The sequence below is a fragment of the Hypanus sabinus genome, chromosome 1, assembly GCF_030144855.1.
Source record: "Hypanus sabinus isolate sHypSab1 chromosome 1, sHypSab1.hap1, whole genome shotgun sequence".
Lineage (NCBI taxonomy): Eukaryota > Metazoa > Chordata > Chondrichthyes > Myliobatiformes > Dasyatidae > Hypanus > Hypanus sabinus.
Genome location: NC_082706.1, coordinates 15201276 through 15217055, shown reverse-complemented (window position 1 = coordinate 15217055; position 15780 = coordinate 15201276).

The following is a 15780-nucleotide window of genomic DNA, read 5'->3' as shown; positions in this document are numbered from 1 at the left end:
TATACATTTGTGCAATTCATGTTTTTTTTTATGCATTGCACTGTGCTCCTGCCGCAAAGTCAACAAATGTCACAACATATGCTGGTGCTATTAAACCCGATTCTGATTCTGAAGTGTTAACGTGTCAGGATGAAAAGCCATCAACCTGAAATCTTCATTTTTTTTAATGTCTCCATTGAAACTATCTGACCAGCTGATAACTTCCAGCACACTTTGTTTTACTCCTTAAGTGGCTGCAATTGATTTTTGCAGTAATGCGGGCATTAATCTCGTTTAACAAGACAATTTTCCAAACAACTCTTCAGCACAAAGTTTGAATCCCTAAGTAGCAACTTTAACTTTGTGCATATGACTATCCTATTCCAGGTGCCTCGGTAGCACTGCAGTTCGTGAAATACTATTACAGCTCAAGTGGCTTCCCTCCAGGTTTGCCAGTTTCCTCTCACATTAAGTACATCATCATTATCAATTGCAGTTAGGGCAGCAATGAAGGTCCTCCAACTCTGTCTGTCCCTGACCATCTTCTCTATGGTGTTGTAGGTGTGGTTCTTCCGGAGGCTCTGTTCAGGGCTTCATTCATCTTGTCAGTAGCTTCCTCTCGGTTTTTACTACGGTCAGTCGTGCAAATCCCAGGTGAGGTCGCTGGAATACCGTCGCACTCAGATGTAGAAAGAGCCTTCATTGTTGTTTCCATAACATTTTTTTAAATTTTGCCCAGCCCTGAACTGTACCCTCGAACCTGGAGGACCAGGGGACCATTCGCAGTCTGGCCTCTAACCTTTGGCCGGTTTGGCATGGGTGACCCTCCCAAGAGTCAAAGAACAAGAACCTGACTCCAGCCAAGATAGCTTTCCGGGTCATTGAGGCACACAAGCCTCCAAACCATGACAAGGTTGTGGTCCTCTTGGAGGCACATTAATTACAAACGTACAATTTTTGGGCAGCATGGTACCATAGTGCACTGGCACTATGCTTTACACAACCCATTACATTACTGCACTATTACTGTAATAGCATTACACAAACATTACGCTACCGTGTTGGTACTGTAATGGCAGTACGCAAACTGCGACAGTACCTTGCCACCCCAAATAGTAAATTTCACTACCTTCCTGTCAACCTCTGGATCTCCTGACTTTGTCTCTATGCAACAATCCTTGCACCTCAAAGACTATAACGGTTCAAAGAAACAATACCACTGCCATCCCAAAGGAAGCTAAAGAAGGGCAATAAATCAATCAATGTTGGCTTAGCCCATGAAACTCACATTCCTTGAATGAATATATTTTTTAAAATCAGTCTCTCAATCCTAAATAAAGTAATAATATTTATATATCAGGAAGAGCTGTTGTCATGCAAAGCCACAATGTACCTGAGTAGCGTACTTTCTATCATCATCATCATTATGTGCCATGTCGTATGATGTGGGTGATCATGGTCTTCTAACCATGATTGTTCTTGGCAAATTTTTCTACAGAAGTGGTTTCCCATTGCCTTCTTCCGGGAAAGAGTCTTTACAAGACAGGTGACCCCAACCATTATCAATACTCTTCAGAGATTGTCTGCTTGGCCTCAGTGGTCACACAACCAGGACTTGTGATGTGCACCAGTTGCTGATATGACCGTCCACCACCTGCTCCCGTGGTTTCATGTGACCCTGATCTGTGGGGGTGGGATGATCAGGGAGCTAAGCAGGTGCTACACCTTACCGAAGGTAGTGGGGGGGAAGGAAGGTTTTATACCGCCTGTGGTAGAGATTTATCTCCACCCCACCACCCAAGTACTTTCTACGGTCCACCCATAAAAATTGGTGAGTTGTACTGTGGATACACCAATTGTCTTTAGCCTCCTGAGGAAGGCGAGGCATTGGTGCACGTTTTTGATCCAAGTATTTATGCTGTTGGACCAGAACAGGTATGTAAGACCATGACCAGGACAGAGTAAAAAACATCTAATAAAAACATAAAGTAATAGTGAGATAGCAGTTCACAGGGGTAGCAGGAAGGCTAAAGCTGAGGTCTGCGCAGTACTGAGGCCTTGTGAAAGAATGAAGGAGATGATAGCACAATGGACAACTCTCAGCAATAGAGTGTACCTCAGGAGGACACCCCAAGACCAACAAGTGAATGATGCTCCTCAAGAGGAATCAAAAGAACTGGATGAGTGGGTTTTTAAAAGGACAATGATTTAAGCGCCAGGCCAAACTGGAAAAGTCAGCTACAGGCTGAATTGAAACTGTGGGATCCAGGCTCCAGAGTGAATCAAGGCAACAGAAATCGATGTTTAGATGACAACTTAAGCGCCAGGCTGAACTGGAAAGTCAGCGTGTCAAGGCGCGAGGCGAGAGATGGGACATTCAGCTCACTGATCCACGACATTTACTCAGCTTTGCGCTGAAGTGAGGCTGTGAAAAGAATCTCTTTCATGCTCTTCGGTTCTGAACAATTTTTCCTTGCTTTTATGTTTGTACGACTTGTTTCTCTCTCTCTCTCTCTCTCTCTCAATATTGGGTGTTTGATGGCCTTTTTCTTAAAGGGTCCTTTTGGATTTCTTTGTTTGTGTCTGCCTGTAAGGAGATGAATCTCAAGGATTCATACTTTGTATACATACTTTGATAATAAATATACTTTGAATTTTGAAGTTCTTAAAAAAAGAAATTATTCTACTTCCTGTTTGGTGCCCCTTTGAGTCATAGAGTCATACAACCGTGAAACTGGCCTTGTAATGCAAATTGCCCATGGTACCCACCAAGATAGTCCCACTTTCCTGCGTTTGACCCATATCCCTGTAAACCAGGGGTTCGCAATCTTTTTTATGCCATGGACTCCTAACATTAAGCAAGGGATCTGTGAACCCCAGGCTGGGAACCCCTGCTCTAAACCATGTACTTATCCAAATGTCTTTTAAAAGTTGTTATAGTACCTGCCTCAACCATTTCCTCATTCCTATAAGCACCACCAACCGAATGAAGAGGTTGTCCCCTCAAGTCCCTCTTAAATCTTTTACCCCTCACCTTAAATGTATACCCTTTAGTTTTTTGTCCTCTAACCCTGGAAAAAAGACTGAGTGTAATCAATCAAACTATACCCTCATGACTTTATACACCTCTATAAGGTCACCCCTCAACCTCCTGCATTCCAGGTACTAGACTTTGGGTCAGCACGGTAACGTAGCAGGTTTTTTTCTGCATTGGGGGCGACTGATGTTTTTCCCTGAATGGGTTCCAGGGTGTTCTTTGTTTCATGGCTGTCTGTGGGAAGGACGAATCTCAGGGTTATATACTACATACATACTGTGACAATATATGTACAATGAACCTTTGAACACTATTATGGAGTCAAAGAAACAGTTTCAGTTCTGCCACTGCCCGTAAGAGTTTGTTCGTTCTCTCCGTGACCGTGTTGGTTTCCTCCTCACACTCCAAAGACAATTGCCTGCATGGGTGTAAGGGGGTGGCATAGGCTTGTTGGGCCTTGAGGGCTGTTACTGTGTGTCTCTAAAAAGAAATAAAATGCTAAGGTTGCCCAGCCTCTACCTGTAGCTCAGGGCCTGAAGTCCTGGTAGCATTCTCGTAAATCTTCTCTGCACTCTTTCCAATTTAATGATGTCTTTCCTATAATGGGGCAACCAAAACTGTCATGAGCGTTTATAGCCTGGTCTGAAGATACAATATGCAGTTAGTGTTGAACCAGATGGGGCTTCCAGCCACATCTTAACAGCAGCATCTAAGTGCAAATTACCCCCAGTTAGTAACAAAAATACTGACATGAGAGTGCACAGTGCTAAAAGTAATTTTATTGCCATTTTAGGGATCATAAAGTGGGAATGTGCTTTTCATAAAAGAGCCCTCATTGGTTTCACCTCATGGACGAATGAGACGATTAACTAATGTGGGCATAATGGCCCATATCTGTCTCCTTACAATCCTCTGCACCAAACTGCAAGACGATTTTAATAGATTTAGAGAATAAGCAAGCAATTGCCAATTATTCTTTGACTGTAGATCAGTGTGAAGCATTTGATTTCGGCCTGAGGTGTAAGAAGGCAGTAAAAATCCAAATCAAAATCAGTTTTAATATCACTGGCATACGTCATGAAATTTGTTGTTATGCAGCAGCAGTACGTCACATTAATAATAAAAACTGTAAATTACAATAAGACTTGTGTGTGTGTGTGTATATATATATATTGAAAACATTAAATTAAATAAGTAGTGATTGGCTTGTGTTGTTCTCTGATCTTGGCAATTTGTTTGCAAACATTTCATCACCATACGAGGAGACATCTTCAGTGTGCTGTTGATTGTGATGTATCCTACCTCTTTACAACTCCTCCCTCAGAGTGTCAGACACCCTGAGCCAATAGGCTGGTCCTGGACTTATTTCCACCTGGCATGATTAACTTATTATTATTTAATTATTTATGGTTTTATATTGCTAAATTTCTTCACTATTCTTGGTTGTTGCGGCTGTAACAAAACCCAATTTCCCTCGGGATCAATAAAGTATGACTGTCTGTCTGTCTCCAAATGCTTGGCCTTTATAGACTTTTCGTTCAGCTGATTCAATGTCATTCCGGAAATTCAAATGTGACGTGGGGGGAATATCTCACTGTTGATTGGCTGTGTGGTGAACTTTGTGGATCCATAAACATCAGCTGGTTGTAAAGTGAACACATGGACAACTCTCTCTAGTCTCTACCCATGAAGATCGAGAGGGGCACAAATTCGGCTGGGCATCAGTGAAAGTCATGGGGCAAGCGAACACGTGGCATGGAAGAAAATTCCTGGAAGCATGGTTTTTCACAAACAATTCTGTAAGCAAACCCATAGACCCTGATCGTATTTATGAGCCGATGCGAGCAAAATTCCAGACCACAATGCATGAAGTTCACCACACAGCCAATCAACAACGAGATTTCCACCTCACATCACAACTGGGTTTCCGGAATGTCATCTCATCAGCTGATTGAAAAGTCTATAAATGCCAGGCATTCTGAGGACCACCACAATCAAAAGCAGACCGATGATGTCTCCTCACATGGTGATGAAATGTTTGCAAGTAAATGGCCAAGATCAGATAACAACTCAACCCAACTACCAACCATCTGAGCTACACGTCTTCCCAATTATTTCCTTAATAAGTAGCCCAAAAAGAGAAGAAAATGTAGTGAGGGAGTGTTCATGGGTTCAATGTCCATGGCAGAGGAGAAGTTGTTGTTCCTGAATTGTTGAGTGTGTACCTTCAGATTCCTGTACCTCCTCCCTGATGTTAGCAATGAGAAGAGGGTATGTCCTGGGTGTTGGGGGTCCTTAATGATGGATCATTCCTTGAAGATTTCCTGGATGCCAGGGATACTAAAGGCTAAGGGGATCTAGAGATATGATCTGATGAATTACCCATGAGTGGCTCAGGCCAACAAAATGCGAGCACAACACTGGCTTCACTCCTTCACATACAATAGAATAAAAAAACTTTAAATTGTGTTAATATTGGTTCGATTACAGCCATTTTGGATAGTGAATTCTAATAACTCAATACACTTTGGGTAAAAAATAAGTTTTATCTCTATCCTGAATAGACGACCACATCTGACAGATGTGGTGAGGCACCCCAGCCAAGGATCCCAGCCAAGGATCACCAGATGGGATCACCAGACCCCAGCCAAGCCAGGGATCAGCTCTGTTTTCACCTCATCAAGTGTCTGAAGGGTTCTGTATATTTCCAGATGCTGCCTGGATTGCAGAACATATCTCATGAGGACAGGTTCAGCAAGCTGGAGCTTTTCTCTTTGGAACCAAGGAGGATAAGGGGAATCTTGATAGAGGTGTATATGATGATAAGAGGCATAGAGTGGACAGGGTAGAAATGGCCAATATGAGAGGTTCGTTCATTATGCGCCGCATCGCATGATGTAGGCGATCATGTTCTTTCCATGACTATTATTGTTCTTGGCAAACCTTTCTACAGAAGTGGTTTACCTTTGCCATCTTCTGGGCAGTGACGGTTGACCCCCCCCCCCCCCAGCCTTTATCGTTACTCTTCAGAGATTGTCTGCCTGGCGTCAGAGGTCCCCTAACCAGGACTTGTGATGTGCACCAGCTGCTTGGATGACCATCCACCACCTGCTCCCATGGGTTTACGTGACCCTGATCGACGGGGGGGTGTCTAAGCAGGTGCTACACCTTGCCCAAGGGTGACCTGCAGGCTAGCGGAGGGAAGCCTTACATCTCCTTTGGTAGAGACGTATCTCCACCCCGCCACCAAACTCACTTCACCTGAGCAAAAGAAACTTGAACGCCAGGGTTTGTACTGCCAGCACAAACAAGAGGAAAATCCATCTCCTTTAAGACTGGGGCAGGATTACAATTCCCTGCTTAGAACGGGTGAAAAAATGCTCTGCGGTTGCACGCATTCGTCAGATTTAATTTTGCAGTCAAACTTCTCGCACAACACTTTCTGCAGATGTCGGACTGAAAAAAAGTTGCAAATCTTTGTTTGCAAAGCTGGAAAACACATCAAGGGTTCAATGGACCATAAGCACCATTTTACCAGGCCGTGTCATGATCTCTAAAGTCTCCAAAAGTAGCTTGGACACCATCCCTTGATGCACAATTTTATTAAGGTTGGCTTTCTGGAGGAAAGAGGGAGGTAAAACCGGAGCCATTTTCAAATCAGGATATACACTTGAAGACACAATGGTCATAAACCAGAACCACAAAGAGAATAGAAGGGAAGTTATGAAATCATAAAAAAATTCTGTGGTATCTTGTTTGGGTGAAATGCATTCAGTTTCTATGAACTGAAGTCTCGGAGACAAGTCATAGAGAGATATAGCAATGGGAACACGTTGTGACCCATTGAATCGATAGCGACAATAAGACACCCATTTTACATTAATCCCTTGTTAATCCTACGCTCACTGGTCACTTTATTAGCTACACCTGTTCGTTAATGCAAATATCTAATCAGCTAATCATGTGGCAGCAACTCAATGCATGAAAGCATGCAGACACGGTCAGGAGGTTCATTTGTTCTTCAGACCAAACGTCAGAATAGTGAAGTAATGGGACCTAAGTGACTTTGACAGTGGAATGATGGTTGGTGCCAGATGGGGTGGTTTGAGTATCTCAGAAACTGCTCATCTCCTGCGATTTTCACCATAGCAGTCTCTAGAGTTAACAGATAAAGGTGCAAAAACAAAACAAAAAAAAAATCCAGAGAGTGGCATTTCAATTCTGTCATAGTTCGTCCCAAGCCCAGCTGCAAGGTGAGGAAGGTTGGGCTTGGGTTAGCAAACCTATCCTGTAAAAACCGAAACGCCAACGGAAGCTCCGAAGCCCTCATCCCTGGGAGAGGAAGGATCTTTGCCAAGGTGATGGTCTGGTGACAGAGGAAGCCACAGGGATTGATCAGCCTTCTGTCGGCCCAGGGCAGAGGCCTCTGGCAAGCTGCTGTGGGCAGCCTACGCCCCAGTAGGAGTGATGCGCTGAGGGAGAAAGATAAAAGGCTGCAGTTCTGTACAGGAAAATGCCTTGTTGATGAGAAAGGTCAGAGAAGAATGGTCAGGTTGAAGCTGACAGGAAGGCAACAGTTACTCAAATAACCACAGCAAAGAACATCTCTGAACACACAACACAAAGAACCTCGGAGTGGATGGGCTAGAGCAGTAGAGGACCACAGTGGTTCCATCTCTGTACCTGATAAAGTGGCCACTGAGTGTACATATTTACTCTCTCCACATTCTCGCCTTTCCCCTGTAGATTCTACCACTTGCCTTTCACACATGGGGCAACGTACAACAGCCAATTCAGAGCCTGCGACATAGGGGCAGAACTAGGCCATTCAGCCCGTAGATTCTGCTCTGCCATTCCATCATGGCTGATTTATTATCCCTCTCAACCTCTTCTTCTGCCTTCTCCCTGTAACCTTAGGCACTCTTATCAATCAAGAACCTATCAACCTCCACTTTTAATGTACCTAATGACTTGGCCTCCACAGCCATCTGTGGCAATGAATTCCACGGGTCCATCCCCTCTGGTTAAAAAAATTCCTCCTCAACTCTATTCTAAAAGGACCTCCTTCTATACTGAGACTGTATCCGCTGGTCCTAGACTTACCCACTGTAGGAAACATCCTCCCCACATCCACTCTATTGGGGCATTTCAATATTCAAAAGGTTTCAGTGAGGTTCTCCCTCATTCTTCCAAACTCCGGCAAGTTGAGGCAGGGAGCCATCACCTCATGCATTAACCCTTTCATTCCTGGGACCGTTCTCTGAACCCTAGCAACCTAACCATTTTTAGTAACACACACAAAAAGTACTGGTGGAATGCAGCAGGCCAGGCAGCATCTATAGGGAGAAGTGCTGTCGACTTTTCGGGCCGAGACCCTTCCTCCTGACGAAGGATCACACACATTTTTTTGTGTGTGTTGCTTGAATTTCCAGCATCTGCAGATTTCCTCGTGTTAACCATTTTTAGGATGTGCGAGGAGACCGGATCAGCTAGGGAAAGCTCGTGTACCACAGGAAGTCTGAATTCCACCAGAACTGTGGGTCAGGATTGGACCCACGTCACTGAAGCTGTAAGGTGACGGCTCTATCCTCTGCACCACACTTTGTAACTTGGATGTTATCCCCTGATGCAAGAGAAATTTCCAGAAAGCCAAAGCACTGGGTTAGGTCTTAATTCCAAATGTTAAAAGTTTTTTTTATATAACACCAGACGTCAGGCAAAAGAACATAAAACAATCCTAGGTCTTTTGGGTTATGAGGATTACTTAACTGTTGACTGAACTTTGCATTTATCCTCTGTATACTTAAAGCTGGGTGGAGATAGATCTCTACCAAAGGAGGTGTAAAATGTTCCTTCCCTCCAATAGGCTGCAGGTAAGCCATTGGGCAAGGTGTAGCACTGCTTAATGATCAGGGTCAAATGAAGCCATGGAAGCAGGTGGTGTATATCACAAGTTCTGGTTTTGCGATCACTGATGCCAGACAGAAACTCCCTGAAGAGTATTGATAATGGCTGGGGTCACCCATCTTCTAAAGACACTGCCCAGAAGAAAGCAATGGCAAACCAGTTCTGTAGAAAAAGTTGGCAAGAACAATTATGGGCATGGAAAGACCATGATCGACCAAGTCATACGACATGGCACATAATGATGATGTCATACGACATGGCACATAATGACGGCAATGATACTTAAAGCAGGCGCCTGGTCTAGTGATGCTGCATCCATAAGTAAAAAGGAGAATTAATTCCCAGCAGTGACTGTGTTGGAGCTCTTAAAAAAAGTGTATTTTTAGATCTTCCTTGTGCCAAAAAGATATTCAACTCCTTAAGGGGTTAGATAGAGACCTCTGAAAGAGAGAGAGGCATTTAGTCTACCACTTTAGCACTGTGCTGCCTAAGATGAGTTACTAACCCGCGTTTTGTACCCAATGTTGCATAACCTGTTTACAATCGTCATAATCCGAATCAGAATCAGGTTTAATATCACTAGCATATGTTGTGAAGTTTGTTACCTTTGCGGTAGTAGTACATTGCAATATGTGATCAAACAGAAAAGAACTGAACTGTAGTAATCATTTATGTACATTAGATAGTTAAGTTAAAATAACTAGTGCAAAGACAGAAATTTAAAAAAAGTATTAAATTAATGTTCATGAATTCAATGGCCATTTAGAAATCAGAAGGCAGAGGGGAAGAAGCTGTTCCTGAATCGCAGAGTGTGTGCCTTTAGGCTCCTGTACCTCCTCCTTGATGGTAGCGATGAGAACAAGGCATGTCCTGGGTGATGGGGTCCTTGAAGGATACCACCTTCCTAAGGCATTGCTCCTTGAAGATGTCTTGGACACTATGGAGACTAGTACCATGATGGAGCTGACTAATTTTATGACTCTCTGCAGCTTATTTCAATCCTATGCAGTAGCCCCCACCCCTGCCCCATACCAGACAGAATACTCTCCACAGTACATCTGTATGTTTTCAAGTGTTTTAAGTGACAAACCGAATCTCCTCTAACTCCTAATGAGATACAGCCACTGTCTTCCCTTCTTCGTAGCTACATCGATATGTTGGTACCAGGTTAGGTCCTCAGAACTATTGACACCCAGGAATTTGAAACTGCGCACTCTCTCCACTTCTGATCCCTCTATGAGGATTGACTCCTGTTCCTTTGTATTAACCTTTCTGAATTTTACAATCAGCTCTTTGGTCTTACTAAAATTAAGTGCAAAGTTGTTGCTATGACATCACTCAACTAGTTGGTATATCCTGCTCCCATACACCCCTTCATCACTACCAGAGATTCTACCAACAATAGTTGTATAAACAGCAAACTTATAGATGCCATTAGAACTATGCCTAGCCACGTAGTCATGGGTGTAGAGAGAGTAGAACAGTGGGAAAAGCCCATAAGCAGGTTATGTTATCTTTTCTTTATGTTTTATGTTATCTCTCAGTCTCATCATTGATACAGTTTGATGCCCAGTGTCCACATTGTTCTTGAGAGTAACTGTAAATAAGAGCTGGTTGAAGCCTCCGTAGCTGGGGGTTGACCATAGATGTTGCGTCCTAGCTGTCTAGGTACGCAAGCCAGGGCAATACGACACGCAGAGCAAACTGTTACCTAGAAACCCACCTTTGTCGCTTCTCCCATCAGTAGAAACTGTTCTGCTGGGCTTAGTAGCTAAGTCAGGCACAAAGGCCAGGAACTGGATTTGGTTGTCAGAGGCTGTTTGAACTGCACGTCATTGGGAGCATTTAATAAATAGTGGGAACTTGTCCCCACTACCGCCCCCAGCTACAACAACCTTAAAGAACCGTAAATAAAAGGAGATTTGCGTTATATACACCTCTATCATCATTACCATCAGGAAGCAGGTACAGAAACCTGAAGATACACACTCAGCAATTCAGGAACAGCTTCTTCCCCTCTGCCATCTGATTTCTAAATGGACATTGAAGCCATGAACACTACCTCACTACATTTTTATTTATTTCTGTTTTTTCACTATTTTAACTTAACTATTTAATTACACATACATAAAATTACTGTAATTCAATTTTTTTTCTATATTTATCATTGCAAAGTTAACAAATTTCACAACATTTACTAGTGATATTAAACCTGATTCTGACCTTTCTCATCCCTTTCAGGATATCTAATAGCTCTGTATATCCAATTAAATATTTCAGGGGTATAGTCACTGTTGCAGTGTAGGAATCTACAAGCAAGGATAATTACATAGAATGTAGAACAACACAGGAGCAGCGCCTTCAGCTCACAATGTTGTGCTGGGTAATTAAAAACCTACTAAGCCAGACATTACTGCTTACATGAGTCCATATCTATTCTCTGCATATTGATGTACCTGCCTAAGAGCCTCTTAAACGCCTCTATTTTATTTGCATCCACTGCTGCCCCAGCAGTGCGTTTCAGGCCTCACCCGTCTCCGTGTAAAACACTTGCCCCACAGCTTTGCTTTGAACTTAACCCCCCCCCCGACCCTAGTATTAGACATTTAAGTCCTGGGCAGAAGATTCAGGCTGTCCAATCCATGCTTCTCATAACCTTAAGAACTTCTCCCAGCCTCCAGTGCTCCAGAAGAGACAATGGCCGTATTTTGTCCAACCTCTCCTTGTAGCTCTCTAAACCAAGCAGCATCCTGGTAAAACTCTCCTGCACGCTCTGTACCGCCTCATTATTCCTCATATAATAGGGTGACCAGAACTTAATACAATACTCTATATGCAGCCTAACCAGAGTTTTATAAACTTTCTGACTTTCAAATTCAGTGCCTCAACTAATAAGGGCAGGCATGTTCTACTGTTATTGCAACTTGTGCAGCCACTTTCAGGGAAATGTGGGAATTCATTATAAACAGCTTGATAGCTATTTATGGAATAAATTTTGGCCAAATCAGGCAAAATACTGCATCTTCAGAATGCTGCTACGAAACAAGATTCAAAGATTCAAAATGCACTTATTACCAAAGTACATATGCAGTCTACAACCCTGACATGCGCCTTCCTGCACAACAGCCACAAAATGAAACAATACAGAACCTGTTCAAAGAGAACATTGAACACCCAACACACAGAAAGACAACAAATCATGCAAACAGCAAAATATGAGTGAATAACACACAGAATATTTAACAACAAACTGCAAAGTCCTTGAAGCGCATTCCATGTAGTTCATTTCAGTTCAATTTAGCACTATATCATTCATTGACTGCAGGACACAAAGCCAATCCGCTTTGAAGTGCCCCGATCAAAATCGCACAAAACAGCAACGAAAAAAAAGTAACCAGAAACAAGAAACACACATAACATGAACTGCAGAATCCTCTAGACACAGTCCAATAAACAGATGGCACCGACCAAGATTCAGGATCCCGGTTAATTTATCAGCTGTACCGTGCATCAAAAGTGAAAGGGGGTAGTTCAAAGCAGATGTGAGGGACAAGTATTTTACACAGGGAGTGGCGGGTGTCTGGAATATACTGCCTGGGGTGGTGGCAGAGGCAGCTATATTAGAGATTTTTAAGAGCCGTTGAGATAGACACATGCATGTGAGGGAAATGGAGGGTTATGTGTTGTGAATTTAATATTTCAGTTATTCTTGAGTAATCTTGTATATATGTTGGCTGTTCAAGCATTTTTGTTTGTTTAAAGAATTAATTACAGATTACAGATAAAATACATTAAATTGCATACGTCATCACCAAGTAATAAGAAAATGCCTTGCTTAAAGTAAATTCGAACTACACCTGTATCTTCAGACTCTTGTGAGTTTATTTGAATTAGTTTAGCGTGTTGAAGTAACAAAACATAACATTATGGACATTGTGTATGCAGAAGAGATTAGTTTAGTTGACCACTTGTTTACTACTTTAATTGATTTGGCACAACATTGGGGCCAAAGGGCCTGTCCTATGCTCTATGTTCTGAAACATACAGTAAACTACGTCATTTGCGTTAACAATCAACACACGCGGGGCAAGCCTGAAGGTGTCGCCACACATTCAAGTGCCAACATAGTGTGTCCAAAATACTCAGCGGAACCACACAAAACACAGTAAAACAGAACAGAGAAGGAAAAAAATAACAAACCCCATTCCTCCCCCCCCCACCCACCCACACACATGCAGAGTCCCCTGACCCCAGTCTGCAGCCTCCAGCTACTTAGCTGAGAGAGCGATTGGGGTTCATCAGACAGATTTGGTCTCAGGATCAGAGTCCGGTTTATTATCGCTGAAATTTGTTGCTCGGTGGCAGTGATACAGTCCAAGCTCTCCCAACCATTGCGCACATCGACATGAAACGCTGTCGTAGGAAAGCAGCATCCGTCTTCAGAGATCTCCACCATTCAAGTCATGCGCTCAATGTTCTCAATGTTGCCTTCAGGTAGAAGATACAAGAGCCCCAGGACTCGCACCACCAGGTTCAAGAACAGTTACTACCCCTCAACCATCAAGTCTTTACTAGAAGAAGTGACTACACTCACTTGCCCCATCATTGAAATGTTCCTACAACCAATGATCTCACTTTCAAGGACTCTTTATCTCTTTATCTCATTATATGTTGCTATTTATTTATATATGCATTTGCTCAGTTTGTTGTTTTCTGCACCCTGGTTGATCTTTTATTGATCCTGCAGTAGTTTACTATTCAAGAGATCTGTAAAGTATGCCCACAGGAAAATGAGTCTCAGGGTTGTATATGATGACATATATGTACTTTGATAATAAAATTTACTTTGAGCTTTGAGGACATAAAAGTTAGTGTAAGTTACATTAAGAAATAAAGTAAGTAGATTTTGTAAAGAGAAATGGTGAGGTAGTGCTCATGGACAATTTAGACGCCTAATGGCAGATGAGAGGAAGCTGTTCCTTGAAAAGATACACTTAAGCGTCATCTTGATTTTTGTCCAGAGTGGAAATTGATCCCGACATTTTCTGACTCAGAGGTAATTATGCTATCAGTGTAAAGCCACAGTAATAAACCACAGTAGTCTTGGAACAGTGGATAAAGATGCAGACAAGATTTCCATTCCTGCAAGTAACCCTGTTCAAAAGTCCCTGTGAACTGGCCTGAGCCTGCCTTATTTACCAGTCACTAAATAGAGTACTAATTCTCAGGAAAATCTTACAATCGGTGTGGTGTATATGTTGTTACAATGTGTGCTGGCAATGTCAGAACCCAAATGCAAGGGAAAGACGACTCCGATGCAGAGACGGTGACCAGAGTTTATTCATAATAATTCCAAAAGAACATCGGCGAGTCGGCCGAGCGACACCATGAGAAGTAATATTCTCAAAACTAGGACCCCGGGATGGTCACTAATCAGGCATCTGCTTAAATAATAAATCCCAAGCCTACCTAAATAAACTTAATAAATTTAAACAGGAAGTACCAGGAGACCACAGTACAAAGCACAAATCACTAAGGAAAACACAAGGAAATCTTAGCAATTACCAACTACTGTTAAGCAACAATTAACCAATTCAGGTGCTCTAAGAACCTTGGAGGTCACCGATCTTCTGCTCCCTGCACAAGCCTGGAGAGCTCATTACATACGTACGTCACGGAAGATTCTAAAGGTGTACCATAGAGAGGTGTGGAGGGATCACTGCACAGGATCGCAAAAAGGCTGCAGAAGGCTGTACACTCAGCCAGCTCCATCATGGGCACAAGCCTCCCCAGCTTCAAAGCAAAATACCCCAACAAGGCAGCGTCCATCATTAAGGACCCCCACCACCAGGACATGCCCTCTTCTCATTACTAACAGCAGAGAGAAGGTGCAGGATCTGAAAACATTCAATGCTTTTGGAATGGCCTTCAGATATTGGAATGATCCGTGAACCCATTAACACTCGTTATGTGCCGTGTCGTATGACAGAGGTGACCTTGGTCTTTCCATGACCATGATTGTACTTGGCAAATCTTTCTATAGAAGTGGGTTGCCGTTAGTGCCTTCTGGGCAGTGTCTTTACAGACGGGTGACCCCAGCCATTACCAATACTCTTCAGAGATTGTCTGCCCGGAGTCAGTGGTCACATAACCAGGATTTGTGATACGCACCAGCTGCTCGTATGACCATCCACAACCTGCTCCCGTGGCTCCATGTGACCCTGATCGGGGTAGGGAAGGGGGAACTAAGTAGGTGGTACACCTTGCTCAAGGGTAGCAGAGGGAAGGAGAATCTTACACGTCCTTTGGTAGAGACAGATCTCCACCCCAGCACCCACATTAACACTAACTACTGCACTATTCGCACTATTTTTCTGTACTAATTGCACTACTAATTTAGTCAAAACCCAACCCATGGGTTTGGTTGGCTTTTGCAGTACTGAGGGGCTGCTACTAAGAGGCAGGGTCATAGAAACATAGAAACATAGAAAATAGGTGCAGGAGTAGGCCATTCCGCCCTTCGAGCCTGCACCGCCATTCAGTATGATCATGGCTGATCATCCAACTCAGAACCCTGTACCTGCTTTCTCTCCATACCCCCTGATCCCTTTAGCCACAAGGGCCGTATCTAACTTCCTCTTAAATAATACCTCAACTGTTTCCTGTGGCAGAGAATTCCACAGATTCACCACTCTCTGTGTGAAGAAGTTTTTCCTCATCTCGGTCCTAAAAGGCTTCCCCTTTATCCTTAAACTGTGACCCCTCGTTCTGGACTTCCCCAACATCGGAAACAATCTTCCTGCATCTAGCCTGTTCAATACCTTTAGAATTTTATACGTTTCAATAAGATCCCCTCT